The sequence below is a fragment of the Bos taurus genome, unplaced genomic scaffold (assembly GCF_002263795.3).
Source record: "Bos taurus isolate L1 Dominette 01449 registration number 42190680 breed Hereford unplaced genomic scaffold, ARS-UCD2.0 Leftover_ScbfJmS_2219, whole genome shotgun sequence".
Lineage (NCBI taxonomy): Eukaryota > Metazoa > Chordata > Mammalia > Artiodactyla > Bovidae > Bos > Bos taurus.
The window spans coordinates 9,958-19,038 of record NW_020191300.1 but is presented as its reverse complement, the minus strand read 5'-3'; the positions used below and the strand labels follow the sequence as shown (position 1 = coordinate 19,038).

Below are 9,081 nucleotides of genomic sequence, written 5' to 3'. Positions count from 1 at the left end.
AACTCTTCGCATGAGGTGGCCAAAGTATTGGAGTTGGGAGGCAGTGTCTCCTTGATCACTGTCCTTTCTGTGGTTAATTTCCTCTGCCTTAGCACTTGCCCACACCTCTCATGGTACAATGTATCCCAGATACACTCAAAGCTCACTCATTTCTTCACTCAGGTTATTGCCCAAAATGCGACTTTGGAAGAGCTTTTCTCCAAATTTTCTCTCACATACACATGCAGGACTATTATTTGTCTTCTGCATATGTGTGTGTGTGTGGGTGTGTGTGTAAAATTCCCTCAAGAATTTAGATGGACAAGAATGTTGGTCACCATTATCGTGCGCCTGGCATATAAGAGATGGCCTGGCATGTATCAATAATTAGGAAACATTGTGTCTATATTAATTTCTATGAGTACACTGAGTTGAATACATTCTCTCCTCATTTTCTCAAGTAAGGAAACTGAGGCTGAGAGAATTCAGTTCTTTTCAGGGTCCTACAAGGTAGAGAGATAGACACGTTTGAAACCAGTGAAAGAATTCCTTGATGGATCCAATCTAAAAGACACATTTCAGGCAAAGCTGAACTCAATGAAGGAAAAGTCTAACTCCGAAAATCCAATGGGAGTAAAAGGAACACACAGAAGAATACTTGTAGTTGACAGGAGACGTTAAAAACACAAAGTGCAAAAGAAAAACATAAGAAGAAATGTGCACTCAACTAGGACACAGGCTTTATTGGAGAAGCAAAACAATAGACACACTAATTGCTCACAGGATAGAGATCACAACTCGGATTACAGACGGGCATATGGCAAGGAGCGATCAGGCGATGATCCTGCTGCTGTTTATCCAACAAGATTGTGTCAGCTTCAGGAAGCAAGCCTTTTCTCTGTCAGCTGTAGGTTGAGGAGAGAGGTTAAGAAAGATGAAATCTGTCACCATGGCCGAAGGATGGACAACGGGAGAGCCTGGATCTTGTTGTTTCTTGGTCCAGATGAAATCTGGTGCTGTTACTTCCACTTGGGTGGACACTTCTGCTCGCATGGTGGGCATGGTGGCCCAGGAGGGCATTTCTTCTGGCTCGGTGGAGATGGGCATGGATGAGGTGGGCAAGGCTCATGGCACTTGGGTGGGCATACTTTTGGAGGTGGATGGCAGGGCACCTTGCACTGATGGTGATGCTGATGCTGATGCGGATGCGGATGCGGATGCGGATGCGGATGCGGATGCGGATGCGGATGCGGATGGTGAGACATCCTTCCTGGGTCTCAAGGAATCTGAAATACAAACAGACAGCATTGTTCTTAACAGAAAGTCCTATTCTTCCATTATTAGGGAGCCCTCTTCTACCACTTTCCAAAGAAAAAATTACTTACACAAATGCTGTGTGAATACAAGCACACTCTGAAGAAGAATAATCAGGATGTGAAATTTGTAGCTTATCTCAAAACACATCTTTACTAATTTCTCCCTTGAGGTCCTGGTTGCTGGTCTAATTGACTTGACTGTTGGCTTCCGAGGAGAAACACAAAGGCCCACACTCAGCACTCAGTGGGACTGCAGGCTGAGAAGGCTTCATTTGCAATGAATGCAGGGTGCACTGAAACACGGCATCTCATCTCCCTGACTCTCCCTAGGTTAAGATTGTGCCACTGATTCTATTCCTCTCGTCTCATTTAAGTGCACATTTAAGACGTCAAGAACAAGACTAAAAACTACCCCTAAATTCTTATTACCTTCTTATTCCCATAGAGAGCACTAATTTGTTAAAATACAGGCACTTCTACCCTAAGACTATACCCTACCACACGAGTGCTAAAAACCTCTAAAATTGTACTCACCAGAGGCTCCAAAGAAGACCTATGACTGAGTAGCACACAGATAGCAGCACGGTGGTAGAGACTCCTTTTATAAGGACCAGGCAGCTCCACCCAGAGGGAATATCCCAGATCTGGCATGATGCACTTGTTTCCCACCCCAAATACCATGTGCTTGCAATCTCAAAAACAAATTGTCACACTCACGCTGATATCACAAAGCTCCATTGCCATGGACTTCCTCACCCTTCACTGAGGCAGTGCAGAGTGAGTCACTCAATACATTGTCTCAAAGCCCCAGTGCCAGTAGCATGCACCAGTTAGGAAATATGAGGAATTCCTTGACAATGGTACTGCTCCTCCATGGTTAAGATTGTGCTTGCCACATTCCCCAGCTCCCTACGCATCTGGTATGGAAAACTTACTACCCCATTCCATTTCAGCTTCAGCACCCAGCTTTGTCTCCCTCAATGGTCATGACTAGGGTTTACTAAACACACATATCTTAACCCCCACCCACAGTTTTTCTAAATTCCCCTTATACCACATTCTACTGATCTCTGGGCTTTTCTTGACAATTAAATGACTTAACCATGGCCACAAAGTCTATCATGATTTTCCAGTACTAACAGTCTCATTTCAGCTCTGTTTTCACATGGCTCCATAATGGACTTGAACAGGACAACATGATCCCTCAGGTTTCTTAGCCATAAGCTCATGCAATAGGATCCCTTCATGAAATTCTACTTTTTCTGCCACACGACCATGAGTCATTGTGGTCTAGGGTTGTATGATGCTGTTCAGTTGCTCATTCGTGTCCAACTCTTTGCGACCCCGTGGACTGCAGCACACCACACTTCCTTGTCCTTCACTATCTCCCAGAGTTTGCTCAAACTCATTTCCATTGACACCATCCGACCATCTCATCTTCTGTCGTCCCTTCTCCTCCTGCCTTCAATCTTTCCCAACATCCCAACAAGGTCTTTTCCAATAGGTTGGCTCTTCACATCAGGAGGCCAAAATATTGGAGTTTGAGCTTCAATATCAGTCCTTCCAAAGAATATTCAGAGTTGATTTCCTTTAGGATTGACTGGTTTGCTCTCCTTGGTGTCCAAGGGGCTCTCATGTGTCTTGTCCAGCACCACAGTTCAAAAGCCTCAGTTCTTCAGTGCTCAGCCTTCTTTATGGTCCAACTCTGACATCCATACATGACCACTGGAAAAACCATAACTTTGAGTATAGGGACCTTTGTCAGCAAAGTGATGTCTCTGCTTTTTGATACACTGTCTAGGTTTGGTATAGTTTTCTTCCCATGAGCAAGCATCTTTTATTTCATGACTGCAGTCTCAGTCCTCAAGAAAATAGTCTTTCTTAGAGCCCAAGAAAATAGTCTGTCACGGTTTTCATTTTTTCCCCCATCTATTTCCTTGAAGTGATGGGATCGAATGCTATGATCTTAGGTTTTTGAATGTGGAGTTTGAAGCCAACTTTTTCACTCTCCTCTTTCACTTTCATCAAGAGGATCTTTAGTTCATCTTTGCTTTCTGCCCTAAGGGTGGTGTCATCTTCATGCTTGAGGTTATTGATGTTTCTCCCGGCAATCTTGATTCCAACTTGTGCTTCATCCAGCCCAGCATTTTGCATGATGTACTCTGCATATAATTTAAGTATGCGGGGTGACAATATACTGCCTTTACTTACTCCTTTCCCTGTTTTGAACCAGTTCATTTTTCCATGTCCAGTTCTTAGTGTTGCTTGTTGTTCTGCTGCTTTCGGTCTACTAGAAACCAAATTCGTCTCCTCTCATTATCTTCAAAATTCTCTCAATATCTGGACTGTATCCATTTAAAAGTTTTTCCACTGAATTCAGTTCAGTTGCTGAAATGTTTCCGACTCTTTGTGACCCCATGAATTGCAGTACGCCAGGCCTCCCTGTCTATCACCAACATCCGGAGTTCACCAAACTCATGTGCATTGAGTAGGTGATACCATCCAGACATCTCATCCTCTGTCACCCCCTTTTCCTCCCACCCCCAATTCCTCCCAGCATCAGAGTCTTTTCTAATGAATCAACTCTTTGCATGAGTTGGCCAAAGTACTGGAGTTTCAGCTTCAGCATCAGTCCTTCTAATGAACACCCAGGACTGATCTCCTTTAGGATGGACTGGTTGGATCTCCTTGCAGTCCAAGAGACTCTCAAGAGTCTTTTCCAGTGCCACAGTTCAAAAGCCTCGATTCTTTGGTGCTCATCTTTCTTCACAGTCCAACTCTCACATCGATGCATGACTACTCGAAAAACAATAGCCTTCACTAGATGGACCTTTGTTGACAAAGTAATGTCTCTGCTTTTGAATATGCTGTCTAGGTTGGTCATAACTTTCCTTCCAAGGAGTAAGTGTCTTTTAATTTCATGGCCGCACCCACCATCTACAGCGATTTTGGAGCCCCCAAAAGTGAAGTCTGACACTGTTTCCACTGTTTCCCCATCTATTTCCCATGAAGTGATGGGACCAGGTGCCATGATCTTAGTTTTCTGAATGTTGAGCTTTAAGCCAACTCTTTCACTCTCCTCTTTCACTTTAATCAAGGGGCTTTTTAGGTCCTCTTTACTTTCTGCCATAAGGGTGGTGTCATCTGCATATCTGAGGTTATTGATATTTCTCCTGGCAATCTTGATTCCAGCATGTACTTCTTCCAGCCCAGCGTTTCTCATGATGTCCTCTGCATAGAAGTTAAATAAGCAGGGTGACAATATACAGCCTTGACGTACTCTTTTTCCTATTTGGAACCAGTCTGTTGTTCCATGTGCAGTTCTAACTGTTGCTTCCTGAACTGCATACAGGTTTCTCACAAGGCAGGACTGATGCTGAGGCTGAAGCGCCAATAATTTGGCCACTTAATGCGAAGAAGTGACTTATTGAAATATATCTTGATTTCGGGAAAGATTGAAGCAGGAGAAAAGGGAATGATATAAGATGAGACGTTTGGATGTCATCACCGACTCGATGGACATGAGTCTGAGCAAGTTCTGGGAGGTGGTGATGGACAGGAAAGTCTGGGGTACTGCAGTTTCATGGGGTCGCAAAGAGTCAGACATGACTGAATGACTGGACTGAACTGAACTGAACTGATAGCCAAGGTACTCAAGTTTTCCCCTGAAAGGCATAGTAAATATTATGAGCTGAAGTGTTACTGTCGGTCAACAAATTACACTAATAAATTATGAATGGGTTCCATTTCACCCCTATTTTTTTTATTTAAGGAAAAATCCACATGGATTGAATGGCTGAATCAATGATTCATGGAGGTTCATCCCCTGAGTGTACTAAGAATGTCTGGAAACACACTAAGTGTCATTTAAAGTAAATAACCTGATCGAGTCAATTGAATTAACTGTTGTAGGGGAAAGAAGTGCAAGATATTTAGGGAGTATTAGTGGGAAAGCTTCTAAATGCATATAGCCCAGACACTGAGTTCATTTTGAAGATAATGAGAGGAGAGGAATTTGGGTTTCTAGTAGACCACAAATGACTCAGATCATGGGTCTGCAGAGTTCAGATCAGTGCATAAATCTGCAAAAGTAGAGCTTCAGGAAGGGGTCAGAGATTGTGATTTATGGCCTAAGAAACTGAGGGATCACGTTGTCCTGTTCAAGTCCGTGTATGGAGTCATATGAAAGCACATCTGACATGAGACTGCTTGCACTAAAAAATCAAGGTAGATTTTTTGGCCAGGTTTAAGTCACTTAAATGTCAAGAAGCAGTATAGGGTACAAGGTGAGTTTAGAAAAGCTGGAGGTAGGAGTTAAAATACGTGCAGTTAGGAAACTCTGGTCTCTGTCATCAATGGACAAAAAGCCGGGTGCTGACAGATGAAATGGAATGGGGTAGTAAGTTTTAGTACCAATGCTTGGGGAACTGGCAAGAGGGGGAAGCAACATCTCTAACTATGGAAGAATAGCACCATTCTCAAGCATTCCTCATATTTCCTATGGCACATGACACAGGTAGAGGAAGTATGAGACAAAGTCTCAAATGAATCACTCTGTAATTCCTCACTGAAGGGTGAGCAAGTCCATGGACAAGGGAACTGTGTGATATCAGTATGACTGGGGCATTGATTTTTGAGATTGCAAGCACGTGGAATTTGGTTGGGAAAAAAGTGCATCATGCCAGTCCTGGGATGTTCCCCCTGGGTGGGGCTGCCTGGTCCTTATAAAAGGAGTCTCCATCACAGTGCTGTCATTGTCCTGACGGTCATAGGGATCTTTGGAGCCTCTGGTGAGCACAACTCTTAGATCTTTTGGAACTTGGGTGTTGCGATTAATCTGGGAGTAGAAGTGGCTTTAACTGAAGCAATTAGAGCTCTGTACAAGAAAAAGAAGATAATGAGGATTTAGGGGTAAATTTTGGTATTTGGTCATGTATGCAATCTTAAAAGTGAGGAGAAAATGGAGTCAGAGGCACAGTCTTAACCTGAGAGAGAGTAGGGGGATGAGATACTGTGCTACAGCACAGCACACATTAGTTCCAAATGCCCCCTTCTCAGCATCCAATCCCATTGAGTGCCTAGTTTGAGCCTTTGCATTTCTCCTCAGAAGCCCACAGTCAGGTCAGCTTGGCTAGCAACCAAGACCTGATGGGAGAAATAAGTAGAGATTGTTTGGGATTGGCTACAAGTTTATTATCCAGCTTATTCTTCAGAGTATGTTTGTATTCGTACAACGCCTTGTAGGTAATTTTGTTTTAGAAAGTGGTAGAAGCAAAGGCTAATCAGAAAAGACTGAAGATCTGAGGGTAAGAGTTACTAAAAGAGAAGGGTGAAGTAGCTCTAAAAAAACATAAAGTTTGCATTAGGAATCCACAAAGTCCTTAGTGACGGGAGGGTTGTTGGTGCAGCTAAATGTTCTACCAATGAGACTCATCGTTATTAAGAAAGTTGTCTGTTTGTATTTCAGATTCCTTGAGACCCAGGAAGCATGTCTCACCACCAGCATCCGCATCCACATCAGCATCAGCATCAGCATCAGCATCACCATCAGTGCAAGGAGCCCTGCCATCCACCTCCAAAAGTGTGCCCACCCAAGTGCCATGAGCCTTGCCCACCTCATCCATGCCCACCTCCACTGAGACAGAAAGAAATGCCCTCCTGGGCCACCATGTCCACCATGTGAGCAGAAGTTCCACCCAAGTGGAAGTAACAGCACTGGATTTCATCTGACCAAGAAACAAGATCCAGGCTTTTCCATTTCCTCCCTTCAGCCATGGTGACAGACTGCATCTTCCTTAATCTCCCTCCTCAATCGACAGCAGACAGAGGAAAGGCTTGCTGCCTGAAGCTGACACCACGTTGTTGGAAGAAGAGCAGCAGGATCATCGCTGTACTCTCTTGTGCCATGTGCCTGTCTGTATCCACGTTGTGATCCCTACCCCATGAGCAATTAGTGGGTCTATTCCTTTGCTTCTCCAATAAAGCATATTCATAGATCATTATGTATTTTTCTTTCTTTCTTTCTTCTTTTTTTTTTTTTTGCAAATAGTGGTATTTCCTCTCTTCTGTCAGCTACAACTATTCTTCTGAGTGTTCCTTTTCCTTCCCTTTGGATTATCAGAATTAGACTTTTCCATCATTGAGTTCAGCTTTGTCTGAAATATGTCTTTGCACTGGATCCATCAAAGAATTCCTTCATTGGCTTCTGATTTGTTTCTATCTTTGTCTACCTTGAAGACCCTGAAAAGAACTGAATTCTCTCAGTCTCAGGTTCCTTATTTGTAAAACCAGTAGGCAAGAAATCTATCACTCCATGTACTCATAGAAATTATGTAATCACAAATGTTTCCTCATTATTAACACATGCTGGGCAGTCTCTTATGTGCTATGGGACATGAGGATGCTGCCCAAAGTCCTTTTCCATCAACCTCCTGTAGGCATTTGCACAAACACACACACACACACACACACACTGCACATACAAGGGCAAAATAATAGTGATGCAGGGGGAATGTAGAGACAACTGTGTAAAAAGCTCTTCCAAAGTGGCTTTTAGGGCAAGACTTAGTGAAGAGATGAGTGAGGCCTTGAGTATCTGGGGTACACTGTACCAGTGGAGAGATGCGAGGGCTGAGGCAGGGCAGAGTAACTGCAGGGAGAACAGTCATCAAAGAGGCAATGTCTCCAAAGGGGTTGAAGACATTGATCTGAAAGATGTATTAGAGATTTTGATAATTCATTCACAGTTTCTTAGCCATACTATGCTGAAGTTCAGAGTCTCAACTTTCTATGTAATTCTCTACTATCACATCTGTTTTCTTTTAACTGAAAGTACATATGATCTTTTAAAGACATTTTTTTTTGAAAATGGTTAAAAGGCTAAGGAATATATTAATTCTTTGGCAAAAAAATGTATTTCATGAGAGTGACTATATGAAAAGCAGGTCTATTATTAAACATGTTCTCATATTAGAGGAAGTTGACTCCATTAATTTCCATCACCTTATAGGTAACAAATGCGTAAAGAATTTTACTGTTGTTGTGCTTCCAACACTAAGAAGAAGTGATTTTATTTTTAGGAGGGTTGACTTTGTACTCTTGAACAGGCTCTGGCCTAATATTATTGACATGATTCCCTCCCCAATTTTGTCTTGAAGAAAAACAGGAAAAAAGAAAACAAAAAATAAAATTTTGTTTGATTTTAGGAGAACATAATCAACACATCAGAAAGCATAAACCTTTGCTCTATGAAGTGGATGATTTATAGATTGATCTCTTTATTGTCAAGAAACATGAAGAAAGAAAAAGAACAATACCAACCCTGCAAAAGACGCACGTTTCCTAATTAATTTATACCCCATACCTTCTCTACTAGAAATGACCACAGGCATGTTTCTGAGATCACAGATCCTACAGTCAGCCTTCCTAGTTCACTCCATGTTCTGCTGCTTAAACAACTGTATGATCTTGGGTAATTCGCTTAAGGTCTCTGTGTCTCATTTAAGGTCTCATTTCTTCACTTAAAATGGGAAATAATAATATACTCATTTATAGGTTAGTTGGGAGCCTTACATTTATACATATATATAAAGCACTTAGAAACTGGTCAGCGCACAGAAAGCACAATGAGGATCAGATAACTGCTCAGCCCATGAGCATACCTTGTCAGTGTGGTACTTTAAATCTATGAATTAATGCCTTGGCCCCTATGCCACTTAAAAAGCAGTACTTTTCTCATTACAGTTGTATAATCTTATAGTTTGCAGCACAATTAGCCTACGTCTTT

The 9,081-nt window shown here is 42.4% G+C and overlaps 1 long non-coding RNA gene across 1 annotated transcript; it reads right to left on the bottom strand.

Annotated features, from left to right (window-relative positions):
- Positions 1–697: 697 nt before the first annotated feature.
- On the bottom strand, positions 698–3,900 carry LOC112445643 (uncharacterized). Its single transcript, XR_003033730.2, has 2 exons — positions 1,830–3,900; positions 698–1,265 (listed from the first exon to the last, which is right to left on the bottom strand). It is a non-coding gene; the product is annotated as an uncharacterized lncRNA (long non-coding RNA).
- Positions 3,901–9,081: the final 5,181 nt, after the last annotated feature.